This window comes from Sebastes fasciatus, chromosome 19 (assembly GCF_043250625.1).
Source record: "Sebastes fasciatus isolate fSebFas1 chromosome 19, fSebFas1.pri, whole genome shotgun sequence".
NCBI lineage: Eukaryota > Metazoa > Chordata > Actinopteri > Perciformes > Sebastidae > Sebastes > Sebastes fasciatus.
In genome coordinates, this window is record NC_133813.1 from 21,853,572 (window position 1) to 21,871,431 (window position 17,860).

The following is a 17,860-nucleotide window of genomic DNA, read 5'->3' on the forward strand; positions in this document are numbered from 1 at the left end:
GATTCTACTCAAATGATTTTACTATAGTGTGATTGAATACACGCTGAGATGAGTGTTGGTGTCTGTATTTATTTTTGAGTGTGTGTTTGATGGCTGGCTGACCTTCCCTCTCTCTTTACAGAACCTGCCATACAGGCCATACGTCCCGAGTGCAGCAGCCACCCCCTACGCTGCTCCTCCGCTGAACCAGCGCATGCATCCTCTTGGAGTGCTGTAAGTAACACACATATGAAGTCAAACAAACACACACAAGTTTACACAGGTATTGAGCTTCTGTTTTTATCTTCAAACACGTTCTTTCTATTATCTAAAGTATCTCTGTGTCTCTTTATCTGTGCAGGAATGGAGAGGTGATTTACGGGTTTCCAATCAATTTTCCCGCCACTTCTACCTCTGCTGCTCCACCTCGGCCTCCACCACCGAGCACCTTCACATCAAAGTAAGTGAGCTCTGGCCAGTTTTAGTCAAAATGTACTTTGCCAGCATGAATATTATTATAAAGAGGTATTTTTTATAATGGGTTTTAATGTACAACACTGCACAGACAAGGATGCATTCACCCATGTCTTGTATTATTCTGCTTACTTTACTGTCTTGCTCTAAAATTCTTCTGTTTTTTTCTGTATCCCCACAGTAAGAGAAAGCGTGAAGACGGGCATGATGGTCGGTCATACGTGAAAAAGCCGCCAAATGCCTTCATGCTTTACATGAAGGAGCAGAGGCCAATTTATGCGGCCGTAATGAAACTCACTGGGACTGCAGGGGTTAACAAGATCCTTGGAGATAAAGTAAGTGCACAACATCATATCATATCTGGTAAAAGATTCTGCAGACATGCTTGTTCTTTATTGAAATGCGCTGTGGGACTTTGTGGGAGCCTGCTGTTATTAATGTGGATCTGTGTGCAATGGATGGGATAAGCGGTTACAGATAATGTTTATACCTGTAGTAGTGTGCTGACAGTGTGTTGTCATCTTTCCACAGTGGAAGTCGCTGTCCAATGAGGAGCAGGCGAAATACTTCCAAGTGGCAGACCGTGAAAGATGGCTCCACGCCCTGCAGCACCCGGACTGGTCATCCAGTAACAATTACGTATGTACACTCTGCTGACAAAGAATTATGAAACAAAGTTCCCTGAAAAGAGTCTTTGTTTTTATCAGCTCATGTCAAATAGAAAGCCTAAAATGTTTTTGTTTTTGTGTAGGGCCAAAAGAGGAAGAGGGAAAGGAGCAAGGCCTCCAAAATGACTGAAGGTAAGACAGTATTTCTGTGGATCAGATTCAAGTGAAATGGGATGAAAATTCGATGACATGTGACCACACAGGATCATATTGGACTATGTTATATTGCAGATTGTCAAAATACCTAGAATAAGAAGCAGTATCTTTTACCATGTTTTTAAAAGTCTTAGTGGATTGATCAGTGGTTTTGTTTGTGTTTATCGCAGCATCAACATCTGGAGAGGTCACACAGGAAGTGAAGAGGATGTGTGTTACCCCAGGATACACAGGTGTGAGAGAGACTCATCACGTACAGTCAAACGTGATGCAGCCCTCCACCTCGATGACAGACGTGACAGTGTCTCATCACGCACGGTCTAAAATGATGCAGCCCTCTACCTCAACGACAGGTGTGTGCGTGACTCATCACGCACAGTCAAACGTGATGCAGCCCTCTACCTCAACGTCAGGTGTGAGAGAGACTCATCACGCACAGTCAAACGTGATGCAGCCCTCCACCTCAAAGACAGGTGTGAGAGAGACTCATCACGCACAGTCAAACGTGATGCAGCCCTCTACCTCAACGTCAGGTGTGAGAGAGACTCATCACGCACAGTCAAACGTGATGCAGCCCTCCACCTCGATGAAAGACGTGACAGTGACTCATGACGCACAGTCAAACATGATAAAGCCCTCTACCTTAACGACAGGTGTGAGAGAGACTCATCACGCACAGTCAAACGTGATGCAGCCCTCCACCTCAAAGACAAGTGTGACAGTGACTCATCACGCACAGTCAAACGTGATGCAGCCCTCCACCTCAACGACAGTGACTCATCACGCACAGTCAAACGTGATGCAGCCCTCTACCTCAACGACAGATGTGATAGTGACTCATCACGCACAGTCAAACGTGATGGAGCCCTCCACCTCAACGACAGGTGTGACAGTGACTCGTCACGCACAGTCAAACGTGATGCAGCCCTCCACCTCAACGACAGTGACTCATCACGCACAGTCAAACATGACGAAGCCCTCTACCTCAACGAGAGGTGTGACAGTGATTCATCACGCACAGTCAAACGTGATGGAGCCCTCCACCTCAATGGAGTCCAACTTCATGGCTGGGGACAAAGGTTTATCAACGGTGGAGATGCTCAAGCTGCTTGAGATGTCTCCTCCCCCCACGCCACAGACTCTGCCGCCCATCTCTGAAGCAGTTGAAAGTCAAACAACTGAGCCAGACTACTTTACCTGGCTGGATGACTCAAACACGGTGTCTTTTATGGATATGCTTGAGTCTCCTCCCCCCACGCCACAGACTCAGCATCACTCAGCCTCACTCAGCATCGTCTCTGCATCGATGGACTCCCCCCTTGCACTGGATGACAACCAAACTACGGTGTCCAAACTCTTGGCCGGGATTGAATATCCACCTATGGCAGAGCTGCTTGAGCTGATATGTGGCTGAGACTTGTTTTTGTGAAGGGGCAAAAGGGGAAGAGGGAGAGGGACAGGAGCAAGGCCTCAAAATGACTGAAGGTAAGACAGTATTTCTGTTGATCAGATTCAAGTGAAATGGGATGAGAACTCGATGATGTGACCACATAGGATCATATTGGACTATGATATATTGCAGATTGTCAAAATACATAGAATAAGAAGCAGTATCTTTTACCATGTTTTTAAAAGTCCTAGTGGATTGATCAGTGGTTTTGTTTGTTTGTCTCGCAGCATCTGCATCGACATCTGGAGAGGTCACATCGCAAGCGAAGACGATGTGTGTGAAGCTAGGTTATATAAGTGTGACAGTGGCTTCTCACACACAGTCAAACGTGATGCGGCCCTTCACCTCAACGACAGATGTGACAGTGGCTTCTCACGCACAGTCAAACGTAATGGAGCCTCAATGGAGTCCAACGTCATGGCTGGGGACAGAGATTTATCAACGCTGGCGAATGTTCGAGCTGCTTTAGATGATTCCTGTCCCCACGCCACAGACTCAGCTGCCCATCTCTGAAGCAGTTGAAAGTCAAACAACTGAGCCCGACTACTTTGCCTGGCTGGAAGACTCAATGGTGGGAGATTTTCCTCATCCGAATCAAGGGTCTAAATACAGAGAATGTCGTATGCTGACTATGTTTTGTGATATTTTCATATACAGCAAATAAAACAAAGAAAACAAATGTTCTATGTAAATATGTTTTTTTGTAGATCAAGTGCAACAAATCTTTTAGGTCTTTTAGCATATTTGAGGTGTAATTGTTTTTTTTAATTCTTTACAGCAGTTAGATTTTTTTCAACAGACTGTCTTTGCATAAGCCACATTTTTATAAGTTATTCAAACCAGATTTCAGAGCAGAACTGTTTTTGAAGTTATAGAGTCAACCTTATCTGATCTATGATCAGTTTAGTGAAGCTTGGTAACAATTAGGATCCTTCGACTCTAACTTCAGAACAATGAAAATAGGTTTGTGATTTTAAATCATGAGGTTTATAACAGTTCTAAGATGAGATTTTCTCTTACATCCATTTACATATACTGTAGCTAAAGTGTCTCTTTAAATATTTAGAGGCTTTATGAGGTGATATTATATAATATTTAACAAAAAGAAGCAAACATTTTTGTCCTTTTTTCCTGCTCTGCTAATTATTATTATTAAGTTATGTTATGTTTTTCTGTATATTCCTTATATACACCTGTATCTCCATCAAGAATCTTAAGACTTATTTTGTTTCTTTGTTATCACTCCTATTTTATTAAATCTTACAAAAAGGGGTGCCCTTTGCAGTGTGTCATCCCCTCTTTCTCCGCTGCATTTCGTGTCTCTCACACACTTAAAATAAAAGCAAAAAAAATAAGCAAAAAATAGAGACTTACTAAAATGTTTTATCTTCTGCTTATGTATTTTAAATAGCTTGTCAATCTTTTTATTTTTTATTTTATTTTATATAATTGGTTCAGTGTTTAGTGGTTTATGATAACATTCCCCACTCTCATTAATTTAATCATGGAGGCTTCCTGTCCCTATGGTAGATCTCACGTTGCTTGGGGCAAAAAGAACAAAGATAAGCAGTTTATTCTACAACCACAAGTAATAAAGACCTATATAGAAAACAGCTATTATAGCTATGTCCAAATCTATACTGATGCTTCAAACAGACAAAATCAATATTTCATTCATAGTCCCAGATTTCAACATTGAAGTCTGCAAACGAATCACTGATGGATTATCGGTGTATACTGGGGAGATGATGGCATTTTGTTGGCATTACAATGGGTTGAATATGTGAGACCGTTGGGATCAGTAATATGCTCAGATTCCAGTTTGTCATTCATTAATCAGCTTGAAGTGCAGAGCAGATGTTTTAATGGAGATACAGCAAACACTATATAGAACTCAAATGATGGGATTAGAGATGACCTTTGTATAGATAGGAAGGAAATGAATCAGTTGACAAGTGTGCAAAGGAAGCCAGAAAAACAAATCAGATTGACATCACAGTACCCTTCAGTAAAACGGAAATGAAGACCAGGATTAAGCATAAACTGAAAGAAAGGTGGAAAAGCAGCGCGGGAGAAGAGAGAACAGGAAGGTGGTTATACATAATTCAAAGAAAAGTAGGTATGATGAGAAGCACAAGGAGAACCCAGAGAGAGGAAACAGTAATATCTAGGTTACGTTTTGGGCATACTGGATTAAATAGTACATCATTTAAAATAGGAAAACATAATAGAGGAAGGTGTACATTTTGTAATCAGGAAGAAACTTTAGAACACGTTATGCTCTACTGTCCTAAATATGAGGCTGAGAGAAGGGAACTGGTTGCAATCTTGAAGAAATTCAGTTGGGCAATGATCTAAGTGATCTCTTACAAAGAAGTTCTGGGAAAAATTTGTATTTATTTTTTGATCCAATATCTCAGGAGCACGAATTTCATAGAGAGAATATGACTCTATTTGTGTATATATACAAATATATTAGGCGCTCAAGGACTTTTAGACTGAAACCACAAATCCTCAGGGACTTCTACCAGGGCACCATAGAGAGCCTCCTGACAGGCTGCTTCACCACCTGGTATGGCAACTGCACCAAGGTGGACCGCAAGGCGCTGGGAAGGGTGGTGCACTCGGCCCAACACATCACCGGGTGCGAGCTGCCCAGCCTGCAGGAGCTGTACAGCCAGCGGTGCCTCAGGAAGTCCCTATAAATTGCATAGTGCTAATTTGACCTCTGAAGCTGTGCACCCATGCCATTGCATGTTAGCAGGCCCAGAGAACTACAGTTAAGATAGTTTCAGTTGATATTTATGGAAAATGTTTCATACAAAGTCCATATTAATGTCTCCATAGTCCAATATTTTCATTAAATCATCCACAAGCTAAATCCCATTTGGGTGTTTGTTGACTTATTTTAAAACACACACAGGTCTCTAGTTTGTAGTTGTCAATGAGGGTTATGATGGTGTCATGAGGCTGTGATTATCCTAGAGGTCATAAGAGGTCATTTTATAGCCTACAGTTAGGTCAAGTTTTAAAAAATGGTCTCACCATGTGAAATGGCTACTATGGGGATAGAACCCATCTTCATTCACATATCTTGAGGTCAGAGGTCCAGGGGCCACTGTGGTACCAGTATCTTCACTCTAGCTTAAAGACTGAGCCCGCTATAGCCTCTTAGTCTCTACACTGGCTCCCTGTCTCTCAGAGAATTGATTTCAAAATACTGCTGCTGGTTTACAAAGCACTAAATGGTTTAGGGCTAATGGTTTATTTCCGATCTTCTGCTGTGTTATGAACCATCCAGACCTCTCAGGTCATCTGGATCAGGTCTGCTTAGTGTCCCCAGAGTCACAACTAAACATGCAGAAGCAGCATTCAGTTTTTATGCACCAAATATCTGGAACAAGCTCCCAGAAACCTGCAGGACCAACTCCAACTCTCACTTCTTTTAAAACAAAGCTTAAAACTTTCCTGTTTGCGGGTGCCTTTTCTTAAACCAGATAATGATCTGATACTGCACTAGAGCTTTTACTCTTTTGTGTTTTACGCTATTTTAGTTTCTATCCTAGCTTTTATTTTTAGCTTGGTTTTATTTTCTAATTTTTAATGTTTTAATGTTTTAATGTTTTTATAACTGTTTTAATTATGTCTTAATGTTCTTTTGCACTTTGTCGCAATGTTCTTGAATGTTTCTGTAAAGCACTTTGAATTGCCCTGTTGTTGAAATGTGCTATACAAATAAAGCTGCCTTGCCTTGCCTTAAAGGCAGTAAAGTCTCAGCTGGCCTGGGTGGGCCACCTCTACAGGTACATAGGACTGAAATAAGGAGTTCTCCAGTAGGCAGAGAAGAGATAGGGATGTTAACAATGGATGTAATGGTTATCAGTAAACTGTATGCAGTGATAGAAGAAGTATTCAGATCTTTTACTTAAAATGAAAGTAGCAATACACCACCACAGTGTAAAAATACTCTGTTACAAGGTCATGCATTCACTTAAAGTACAAACACATCAACATCAAAATATACTTAAAGCACCAAAATAAAAGAACTCATTATGCAAAGGAGGAAATTTCAGAATTGTATATCTAATATTATTGGATTATAATTATGATGCATTCAAGTGTAAGCATCACTTTAATGTTGCAACTGATAAAGGTAAGGCACATTTTAATTGGTGGGTAGCTAAATGTATATCAATACATCATAATGTGTAGATTATATTTACTATTTGTATCAGTAACTGGTACAGCTATCAAATAAATGTGCTAAATGTACAATTTTTCCCTCTGAAATGTAGTAAGTATAACGTAGCATGGAAATACTCAATTAAAGTAAAAGTACCTAAAACTGTACTTAAGTATAATACTTGAGTAGATGTAGGACTGTATGAACTGGTTATGGATGAAGAGGTGACATCATTGACATGATGCTGAAGATCAGGTAATGCCCGGAATGTGCATCTGTTGCCCAGGTAACAGAATTTGCGAATTAAGGGTGCACGTCATAATGTACCGTTCTATTCTATGGTCAATCAGAACGTTCTGTGGCGTTCTGTGACAGAACGCGTAAAGTCTACATAAGTGCAATTTTGAGGAAGAATCTCATATCGTCTGTAGTTTTCATTGTGTGAACATCTCATTATCTCGAGTAGAAGTGAAGATATTTCTGAACAATTTCGAAAATCACAGATATAGCAAGCAGTCATTAAACGCATCAGGTAAGTAAACAGCTCTAGCTTTTTTTTTTAGCTCAATTTAAATGTGTAAGAGTAAAACCTCATGAATCTGACTGAGATGCACTTGGCTCTCTAAACTGACAGCTATAGCATTACTTAAACATATTGTTCCTTTGGTCTGTTAGTTGTCAATCCATCAGTATTTTTCAACTCCAATGAATTGTTGAAGAAAGTTGAGAAACTTTTTGGGATGTTGGTTTATTGGTTTAACTGTCAGTTAAGTAGAAATAGCAATACTACAATGTAAAACATACTGCAAGTAAATGTTGCCTTCTACTTAACTAAAGCAAATTTGCTCACAATTTAAAGTAGTTATTGTGCAGATTGGCACCTTTCAAAGTTTTAGATCATATTATATATTATATTATTGGATTATTAATACTGATTCATCAACATGTAAGCTGTATTCAAATGTTTCATGCTGTCCAGGTGAAACCAATTATCAACTTTGTATATTGTTTGGTAGTTCAATCTTTAAAAATGCATCATGTGTTAAATAATCTGCGTAAAATATTTATCTGCATAGCTGTCAAATAAATGCAGTGAAGTAAAATGTACTGTATTTTCCTTTGACATGTGGTAAAGTAGAAGTAGAAAGTAGCAGACATGGATCAAAAAACTTTATTATAGTACTTTTATAGTGGGAACTTTCCCTCCAGTCACACCGTGATTTCATGCTTCTCTTATTAGTAGACTCTTATTGTGTAGGTGTGTGTTTATATTTCTAATTCAGCTATTATTATTACATATTATTATTATTATTAGTCCTAGTAGTATTCAAGATTCTATTATCACTCTCAGTCAGCTAATTGGGGATATTTACTGTAAACAAATGCTGCTCCCTCTAGTTTGCACCTGGTGCTTTAATCCTTGATTTTAATATCATCTTTTTATCAATGTGTGTCACAGGATACCAGTAACTTTCAGATAGAGTCTGTCATTCTTCTGGAGTTGAAACTGTAAGGAGGCCGGACACAAGATGTCTGACACCGACACGTGTGTAGATGTGATGCACTTCCTGGAAGAGCTGGACGACATCGATCTGCTTTCCACTCTCCAAAATGTGTTTCACGATGTGATGGGCCCGCTCAACCCATCAAATCCGCCTCCACCTCCTGTTGTCGTTCCTGACCTCAACATCCGCCCTCAGATTGATCAAAATCTGAGTGGATATGGATATGGTGGGTGCACCCCCCTGGGAGCAGCTCCGCACAGCGTTGAGCCTCCAAGTACCCTGTACAGTACGGCAGGTGCTTACAATCAGGGACAACAATGCTATGTCCACCCTCAGATGAATCAATGTCTGAGAGGAGGATATGGTGGGTGCACCGCCCTGGGAGCAGCTCCAATGAGCATTGGACATGCTGCTCCCATCCCGTACCAAGGACCTCAGTATGCCATGCAGCCAGGTCCTCCGTACATGCAGGCAGGCGCTTATAGCCAGGGACAGGTAAGATACTAAGTTTAAGTTAGGGATAGGTATCATAAGAGTTTTATCTGCATCAAAAAAGACACGTATCAGTCAGAACGGAAAGGATTAACCGATTAATCAATTAGTCGATGTGTTTGGGTCTTGGACTGTTGGTCAGACCAAAAAGGGAATTTGAAGATGTCAACTTGGGCTTTTGAAAATTGTGATGGGCTTTATTTAGACTATTTTATGAAAATTAAATTTTTTGTTAAGTTTGGAAGAAACGTCAGGATAGTTTATTTGTTTAGTATTATTTGTAATTTATGTTGCTACTCTGGTTTCTGGTCTCTTTTTCTAAATAACGGTGTCCTGTAAGTCTGTTTGGGCTGGGCATATTATTATATATAATTTTTTATAGGGCTGGAATTAGAGAATATCTGCCCCCCATTTTTTTCTTGAGGAAATGATTGTTTAACAGATTCTACTCAAATGATTTTACTATAGTGTGATTGAATACACGCTGAGATGAGTGTTGGTGTCTGTATTTATTTTTGAGTGTGTGTTTGATGGCTGGCTGACCTTCCCTCTCTCTTCACAGAACCTGCCATACAGGCCATACGTCCCGAGTGCAGCAGCCACCCCCTACGCTGCTCCTCCGCTGAACCAGCGCATGCGTCCTCTTGGAGTGCTGTAAGTAACACACATATGAAGTCAAACAAACACACACAAGTTTACACAGGTATTGAGCTTCTGTTTTTATCTTCAAACACGTTCTTTCTATTATCTAAAGTATCTCTGTGTCTCTTTATCTGTGCAGGAATGGAGAGGTGATTTATGGGTTTCCAGTCAATTTTCCCGCCACTTCTACCTCTGCTGCTCCACCTCGGCCTCCACCACCGAGCACCTTCACATCAAAGTAAGTGAGCTCTGGCCAGTTTTAGTCAAAATGTACTTTGCCAGCATGAATATTATTATAAAGAGGTATTTTTTATAATGGGTTTTAATGTACAACACTGCACAGACAAGGATGCATTCACCCATGTCTTGTATTATTCTGCTTACTTTACTGTCTTGCTCTAAAATTCTTCTGTTTTTTTCTGTATCCCCACAGTAAGAGAAAGCGTGAAGACGGGCATGATGGTCGGTCATACGTGAAAAAGCCGCCAAATGCCTTCATGCTTTACATGAAGGAGCAGAGGCCAATTTATGCGGCCGTAATGAAACTCACTGGGACTGCAGGGGTTAACAAGATCCTTGGAGATAAAGTAAGTGCACAACATCATATCATATCTGGTAAAAGATTCTGCAGACATGCTTGTTCTTTATTGAAATGCGCTGTGGGACTTTGTGGGAGCCTGCTGTTATTAATGTGGATCTGTGTGCAATGGATGGGATAAGCGGTTACAGATAATGTTTATACCTGTAGTAGTGTGCTGACAGTGTGTTGTCATCTTTCCACAGTGGAAGTCGCTGTCCAATGAGGAGCAGGCGAAATACTTCCAAGTGGCAGACCGTGAAAGACGGCTCCACGCCCTGCAGCACCCGGACTGGTCATCCAGTAACAATTACGTATGTACACTCTGCTGACAAAGAATTATGAAACAAAGTTCCCTGAAAAGAGTCTTTGTTTTTATCAGCTCATGTCAAATAGAAAGCCTAAAATGTTTTTGTTTTTGTGTAGGGCCAAAAGAGGAAGAGGGAAAGGAGCAAGGCCTCCAAAATGACTGAAGGTAAGACAGTATTTCTGTGGATCAGATTCAAGTGAAATGGGATGAAAATTCGATGACATGTGACCACACAGGATCATATTGGACTATGTTATATTGCAGATTGTCAAAATACCTAGAATAAGAAGCAGTATCTTTTACCATGTTTTTAAAAGTCTTAGTGGATTGATCAGTGGTTTTCTTTGTGTTTATCGCAGCATCTACATCAACATCTGGAGAGGTCACACAGGAAGTGAAGAGGATGTGTGTTACCCCAGGATACACAGGTGTGAGAGAGACTCATCACGTACAGTCAAACGTGATGCAGCCCTCCACCTCGATGACAGACGTGACAGTGTCTCATCACGCACAGTCTAAAATGATGCAGCCCTCTACCTCAACGACAGGTGTGAGCGTGACTCATCACGCACAGTCAAACGTGATGCAGCCCTCTACCTCAACGTCAGGTGTGAGAGAGACTCATCACGCACAGTCAAACGTGATGCAGCCCTCCACCTCGATGAAAGACGTGACAGTGACTCATGACGCACAGTCAAACGTGATGCAGCCCTCCACCTCAAAGACAAGTGTGACAGTGACTCATCACGCACAGTCAAACGTGATGCAGCCCTCCACCTCAACGACAGTGACTCATCACGCACAGTCAAACGTGATGCAGCCCTCTACCTCAACGACAGTGACTCATCACGCACAGTCAAACGTGATGCAGCCCTCTACCTCAACGACAAGTGTGACAGTGACTCATCACGCACAGTCAAACGTGATGGAGCCCTCCACCTCAATGGAGTCCAACTTCATGGCTGGGGACAAAGGTTTATCAACGGTGGAGATGCTCAAGCTGCTTGAGATGTCTCCTCCCCCCACGCCACAGACTCTGCCGCCCATCTCTGAAGCAGTTGAAAGTCAAACAACTGAGCCAGACTACTTTACCTGGCTGGATGACTCAAACACGGTGTCTTTTATAGATATGCTTGAGTCTCCTCCCCCCACGCCACAGACTCAGCATCACTCAGCATCACTCTGCACCGATTCTGCATCAATGTACTCCCCCCTTGCACTGGATGACAACCAAACTACGGTGTCCAAACTCTTGGCCGGGATTGAATATCCACCTATGGCAGAGCTGCTTGAGCTGCTAAGTGGCTGAGTCTTGTTTTTGTGAAGGGGCAAAAGGGGAAGAGGGAGAGGGACAGGAGCAAGGCCTCAAAATGACTGAAGGTAAGACAGTATTTCTGTTGATCAGATTCAAGTGAAATGGGATAAAAACTCGATGATGTGACCACATAGGATCATATTGGACTATGATATATTGCAGATTGTCAAAATACATAGAATAAGAAGCAGTATCTTTTACCATGTTTTTAAAAGTCCTAGTGGATTGATCAGTGGTTTTGTTTGTTTGTCTCGCAGCATCTGCATCGACATCTGGAGAGGTCACATCGCAAGCGAAGACGATGTGTGTGAAGCTAGGTTATATAAGTGTGACAGTGGCTTCTCACACACAGTCAAACGTGATGCGGCCCTCCACCTCAACGACAGATGTGACAGTGGCTTCTCACGCACAGTCAAACGTAATGGAGCCTCAATGGAGTCCAACGTCATGGCTGGGGACAGAGATTTATCAACGCTGGCGAATGTTCGAGCTGCTTTAGATGATTCCTGTCCCCACGCCACAGACTCAGCTGCCCATCTCTGAAGCAGTTGAAAGTCAAACAACTGAGCCCGACTACTTTGCCTGGCTGGAAGACTCAATGGTGGGAGATTTTCCTCATCCGAATCAAGGGTCTAAATACAGAGAATGTCGTATGCTGACTATGTTTTGTGATATTTTCATATACAGCAAATAAAACAAAGAAAACAAATGTTCTATGTAAATATGTTTTTTTGTAGATCAAGTGCAACAAATCTTTTAGGTCTTTTAGCATATTTGAGGTGTAATTGTTTTTTTTTATTCTTTACAGCAGTTAGATTTTTTTCAACAGACTGTCTTTGCATAAGCCACATTTTTATAAGTTATTCAAACCAGATTTCAGAGCAGAACTGTTTTTGAAGTTATAGAGTCAACCTTATCTGATCTATGATCAGTTTAGTGAAGCTTGGTAACAATTAGGATCCTTCGACTCTAACTTCAGAACAATGAAAATAGGTTTGTGATTTTAAATCATGAGGTTTATAACAGTTCTAAGATGAGATTTTCTCTTACATCCATTTACATATACTGTAGCTAAAGTGTCTCTTTAAATATTTAGAGGCTTTATGAGGTGATATTATATAATATTTAACAAAAAGAAGCAAACATTTTTGTCCTTTTTTCCTGCTCTGCTAATTATTATTATTAAGTTATGTTATGTTTTTCTGTATATTCCTTATATACACCTGTATCTCCATCAAGAATCTTAAGACTTATTTTGTTTCTTTGTTATCACTCCTATTTTATTAAATCTTACAAAAAGGGGTGCCCTTTGCAGTGTGTCATCCCCTCTTTCTCCGCTGCATTTCGTGTCTCTCACACACTTAAAATAAAAGCAAAAAAAATAAGCAAAAAATAGAGACTTACTAAAATGTTTTATCTTCTGCTTATGTATTTTAAATAGCTTGTCAATCTTTTTATTTTTTATTTTATTTTATATAATTGGTTCAGTGTTTAGTGGTTTATGATAACATTCCCCACTCTCATTAATTTAATCATGGAGGCTTCCTGTCCCTATGGTAGATCTCACGTTGCTTGGGGCAAAAAGAACAAAGATAAGCAGTTTATTCTACAACCACAAGTAATAAAGACCTATATAGAAAACAGCTATTATAGCTATGTCCAAATCTATACTGATGCTTCAAACAGACAAAATCAATATTTCATTCATAGTCCCAGATTTCAACATTGAAGTCTGCAAACGAATCACTGATGGATTATCGGTGTATACTGGGGAGATGATGGCATTTTGTTGGCATTACAATGGGTTGAATATGTGAGACCGTTGGGATCAGTAATATGCTCAGATTCCAGTTTGTCATTCATTAATCAGCTTGAAGTGCAGAGCAGATGTTTTAATGGAGATACAGCAAACACTATATAGAACTCAAATGATGGGATTAGAGATGACCTTTGTATAGATAGGAAGGAAATGAATCAGTTGACAAGTGTGCAAAGGAAGCCAGAAAAACAAATCAGATTGACATCACAGTACCCTTCAGTAAAACGGAAATGAAGACCAGGATTAAGCATAAACTGAAAGAAAGGTGGAAAAGCAGCGCGGGAGAAGAGAGAACAGGAAGGTGGTTATACATAATTCAAAGAAAAGTAGGTATGATGAGAAGCACAAGGAGAACCCAGAGAGAGGAAACAGTAATATCTAGGTTACGTTTTGGGCATACTGGATTAAATAGTACATCATTTAAAATAGGAAAACATAATAGAGGAAGGTGTACATTTTGTAATCAGGAAGAAACTTTAGAACACGTTATGCTCTACTGTCCTAAATATGAGGCTGAGAGAAGGGAACTGGTTGCAATCTTGAAGAAATTCAGTTGGGCAATGATCTAAGTGATCTCTTACAAAGAAGTTCTGGGAAAAATTTGTATTTATTTTTTGATCCAATATCTCAGGAGCACGAATTTCATAGAGAGAATATGACTCTATTTGTGTATATATACAAATATATTAGGCGCTCAAGGACTTTTAGACTGAAACCACAAATCCTCAGGGACTTCTACCAGGGCACCATAGAGAGCCTCCTGACAGGCTGCTTCACCACCTGGTATGGCAACTGCACCAAGGTGGACCGCAAGGCGCTGGGAAGGGTGGTGCACTCGGCCCAACACATCACCGGGTGCGAGCTGCCCAGCCTGCAGGAGCTGTACAGCCAGCGGTGCCTCAGGAAGTCCCTATAAATTGCATAGTGCTAATTTGACCTCTGAAGCTGTGCACCCATGCCATTGCATGTTAGCAGGCCCAGAGAACTACAGTTAAGATAGTTTCAGTTGATATTTATGGAAAATGTTTCATACAAAGTCCATATTAATGTCTCCATAGTCCAATATTTTCATTAAATCATCCACAAGCTAAATCCCATTTGGGTGTTTGTTGACTTATTTTAAAACACACACAGGTCTCTAGTTTGTAGTTGTCAATGAGGGTTATGATGGTGTCATGAGGCTGTGATTATCCTAGAGGTCATAAGAGGTCATTTTATAGCCTACAGTTAGGTCAAGTTTTAAAAAATGGTCTCACCATGTGAAATGGCTACTATGGGGATAGAACCCATCTTCATTCACATATCTTGAGGTCAGAGGTCCAGGGGCCACTGTGGTACCAGTATCTTCACTCTAGCTTAAAGACTGAGCCCGCTATAGCCTCTTAGTCTCTACACTGGCTCCCTGTCTCTCAGAGAATTGATTTCAAAATACTGCTGCTGGTTTACAAAGCACTAAATGGTTTAGGGCTAATGGTTTATTTCCGATCTTCTGCTGTGTTATGAACCATCCAGACCTCTCAGGTCATCTGGATCAGGTCTGCTTAGTGTCCCCAGAGTCACAACTAAACATGCAGAAGCAGCATTCAGTTTTTATGCACCAAATATCTGGAACAAGCTCCCAGAAACCTGCAGGACCAACTCCAACTCTCACTTCTTTTAAAACAAAGCTTAAAACTTTCCTGTTTGCGGGTGCCTTTTCTTAAACCAGATAATGATCTGATACTGCACTAGAGCTTTTACTCTTTTGTGTTTTACGCTATTTTAGTTTCTATCCTAGCTTTTATTTTTAGCTTGGTTTTATTTTCTAATTTTTAATGTTTTAATGTTTTAATGTTTTTATAACTGTTTTAATTATGTCTTAATGTTCTTTTGCACTTTGTCGCAATGTTCTTGAATGTTTCTGTAAAGCACTTTGAATTGCCCTGTTGTTGAAATGTGCTATACAAATAAAGCTGCCTTGCCTTGCCTTAAAGGCAGTAAAGTCTCAGCTGGCCTGGGTGGGCCACCTCTACAGGTACATAGGACTGAAATAAGGAGTTCTCCAGTAGGCAGAGAAGAGATAGGGATGTTAACAATGGATGTAATGGTTATCAGTAAACTGTATGCAGTGATAGAAGAAGTATTCAGATCTTTTACTTAAAATGAAAGTAGCAATACACCACCACAGTGTAAAAATACTCTGTTACAAGGTCATGCATTCACTTAAAGTACAAACACATCAACATCAAAATATACTTAAAGCACCAAAATAAAAGAACTCATTATGCAAAGGAGGAAATTTCAGAATTGTATATCTAATATTATTGGATTATAATTATGATGCATTCAAGTGTAAGCATCACTTTAATGTTGCAACTGATAAAGGTAAGGCACATTTTAATTGGTGGGTAGCTAAATGTATATCAATACATCATAATGTGTAGATTATATTTACTATTTGTATCAGTAACTGGTACAGCTATCAAATAAATGTGCTAAATGTACAATTTTTCCCTCTGAAATGTAGTAAGTATAACGTAGCATGGAAATACTCAATTAAAGTAAAAGTACCTAAAACTGTACTTAAGTATAATACTTGAGTAGATGTAGGACTGTATGAACTGGTTATGGATGAAGAGGTGACATCATTGACATGATGCTGAAGATCAGGTAATGCCCGGAATGTGCATCTGTTGCCCAGGTAACAGAATTTGCGAATTAAGGGTGCACGTCATAATGTACCGTTCTATTCTATGGTCAATCAGAACGTTCTGTGGCGTTCTGTGACAGAACGCGTAAAGTCTACATAAGTGCAATTTTGAGGAAGAATCTCATATCGTCTGTAGTTTTCATTGTGTGAACATCTCATTATCTCGAGTAGAAGTGAAGATATTTCTGAACAATTTCGAAAATCACAGATATAGCAAGCAGTCATTAAACGCATCAGGTAAGTAAACAGCTCTAGCTTTTTTTTTTAGCTCAATTTAAATGTGTAAGAGTAAAACCTCATGAATCTGACTGAGATGCACTTGGCTCTCTAAACTGACAGCTATAGCATTACTTAAACATATTGTTCCTTTGGTCTGTTAGTTGTCAATCCATCAGTATTTTTCAACTCCAATGAATTGTTGAAGAAAGTTGAGAAACTTTTTGGGATGTTGGTTTATTGGTTTAACTGTCAGTTAAGTAGAAATAGCAATACTACAATGTAAAACATACTGCAAGTAAATGTTGCCTTCTACTTAACTAAAGCAAATTTGCTCACAATTTAAAGTAGTTATTGTGCAGATTGGCACCTTTCAAAGTTTTAGATCATATTATATATTATATTATTGGATTATTAATACTGATTCATCAACATGTAAGCTGTATTCAAATGTTTCATGCTGTCCAGGTGAAACCAATTATCAACTTTGTATATTGTTTGGTAGTTCAATCTTTAAAAATGCATCATGTGTTAAATAATCTGCGTAAAATATTTATCTGCATAGCTGTGAAATAAATGCAGTGAAGTAAAATGTACTGTATTTTCCTTTGACATGTGGTAAAGTAGAAGTAGAAAGTAGCAGACATGGATCAAAAAACTTTATTATAGTACTTTTATAGTGGGAACTTTCCCTCCAGTCACACCGTGATTTCATGCTTCTCTTATTAGTAGACTCTTATTGTGTAGGTGTGTGTTTATATTTCTAATTCAGCTATTATTATTACATATTATTATTATTATTAGTCCTAGTAGTATTCAAGATTCTATTATCACTCTCAGTCAGCTAATTGGGGATATTTACTGTAAACAAATGCTGCTCCCTCTAGTTTGCACCTGGTGCTTTAATCCTTGATTTTAATATCATCTTTTTATCAATGTGTGTCACAGGATACCAGTAACTTTCAGATAGAGTCTGTCATTCTTCTGGAGTTGAAACTGTAAGGAGGCCGGACACAAAATGTCTGACACCGACACGTGTGTGGATGTGATGCACTTCCTGGAAGAGCTGGACGACATCGATCTGCTTTCCACTCTCCAAAATGTGTTTCACGATGTGATGGGCCCGCTCAACCCATCAAATCCGCCTCCACCTCCTGTTGTCGTTCCTGACCTCAACATCCGCCCTCAGATTGATCAAAATCTGAGTGGATATGGATATGGTGGGTGCACCCCCCTGGGAGCAGCTCCGCACAGCGTTGAGCCTCCAAGTACCCTGTACAGTACGGCAGGTGCTTACAATCAGGGACAACAATGCTATGTCCACCCTCAGATGAATCAATGTCTGAGAGGAGGATATGGTGGGTGCACCGCCCTGGGAGCAGCTC

At 40.1% G+C, this 17,860-nt stretch overlaps 3 long non-coding RNA genes across 3 annotated transcripts; all 3 read left to right on the plus strand.

Annotated features, from left to right (window-relative positions):
* The first annotated feature begins 340 nt into the window (after window positions 1-340).
* LOC141757631 (uncharacterized) lies at window positions 341-1,441 on the plus strand. Its single transcript, XR_012591684.1, has 3 exons — window positions 341-439; window positions 635-788; window positions 985-1,441. It is a non-coding gene; the product is annotated as an uncharacterized LOC141757631 (long non-coding RNA).
* A 164-nt stretch (window positions 1,442-1,605) lies between these two features.
* Window positions 1,606-3,406, plus strand: LOC141757630 (uncharacterized). The gene is made up of 3 exons (XR_012591683.1): window positions 1,606-1,630; window positions 2,273-2,762; window positions 2,955-3,406. It is a non-coding gene; the product is annotated as an uncharacterized LOC141757630 (long non-coding RNA).
* Window positions 3,407-11,219: 7,813 nt separating this feature from the next.
* LOC141757624 (uncharacterized) lies at window positions 11,220-12,460 on the plus strand. Its single transcript, XR_012591682.1, has 2 exons — window positions 11,220-11,816; window positions 12,009-12,460. It is a non-coding gene; the product is annotated as an uncharacterized LOC141757624 (long non-coding RNA).
* Window positions 12,461-17,860: the final 5,400 nt, after the last annotated feature.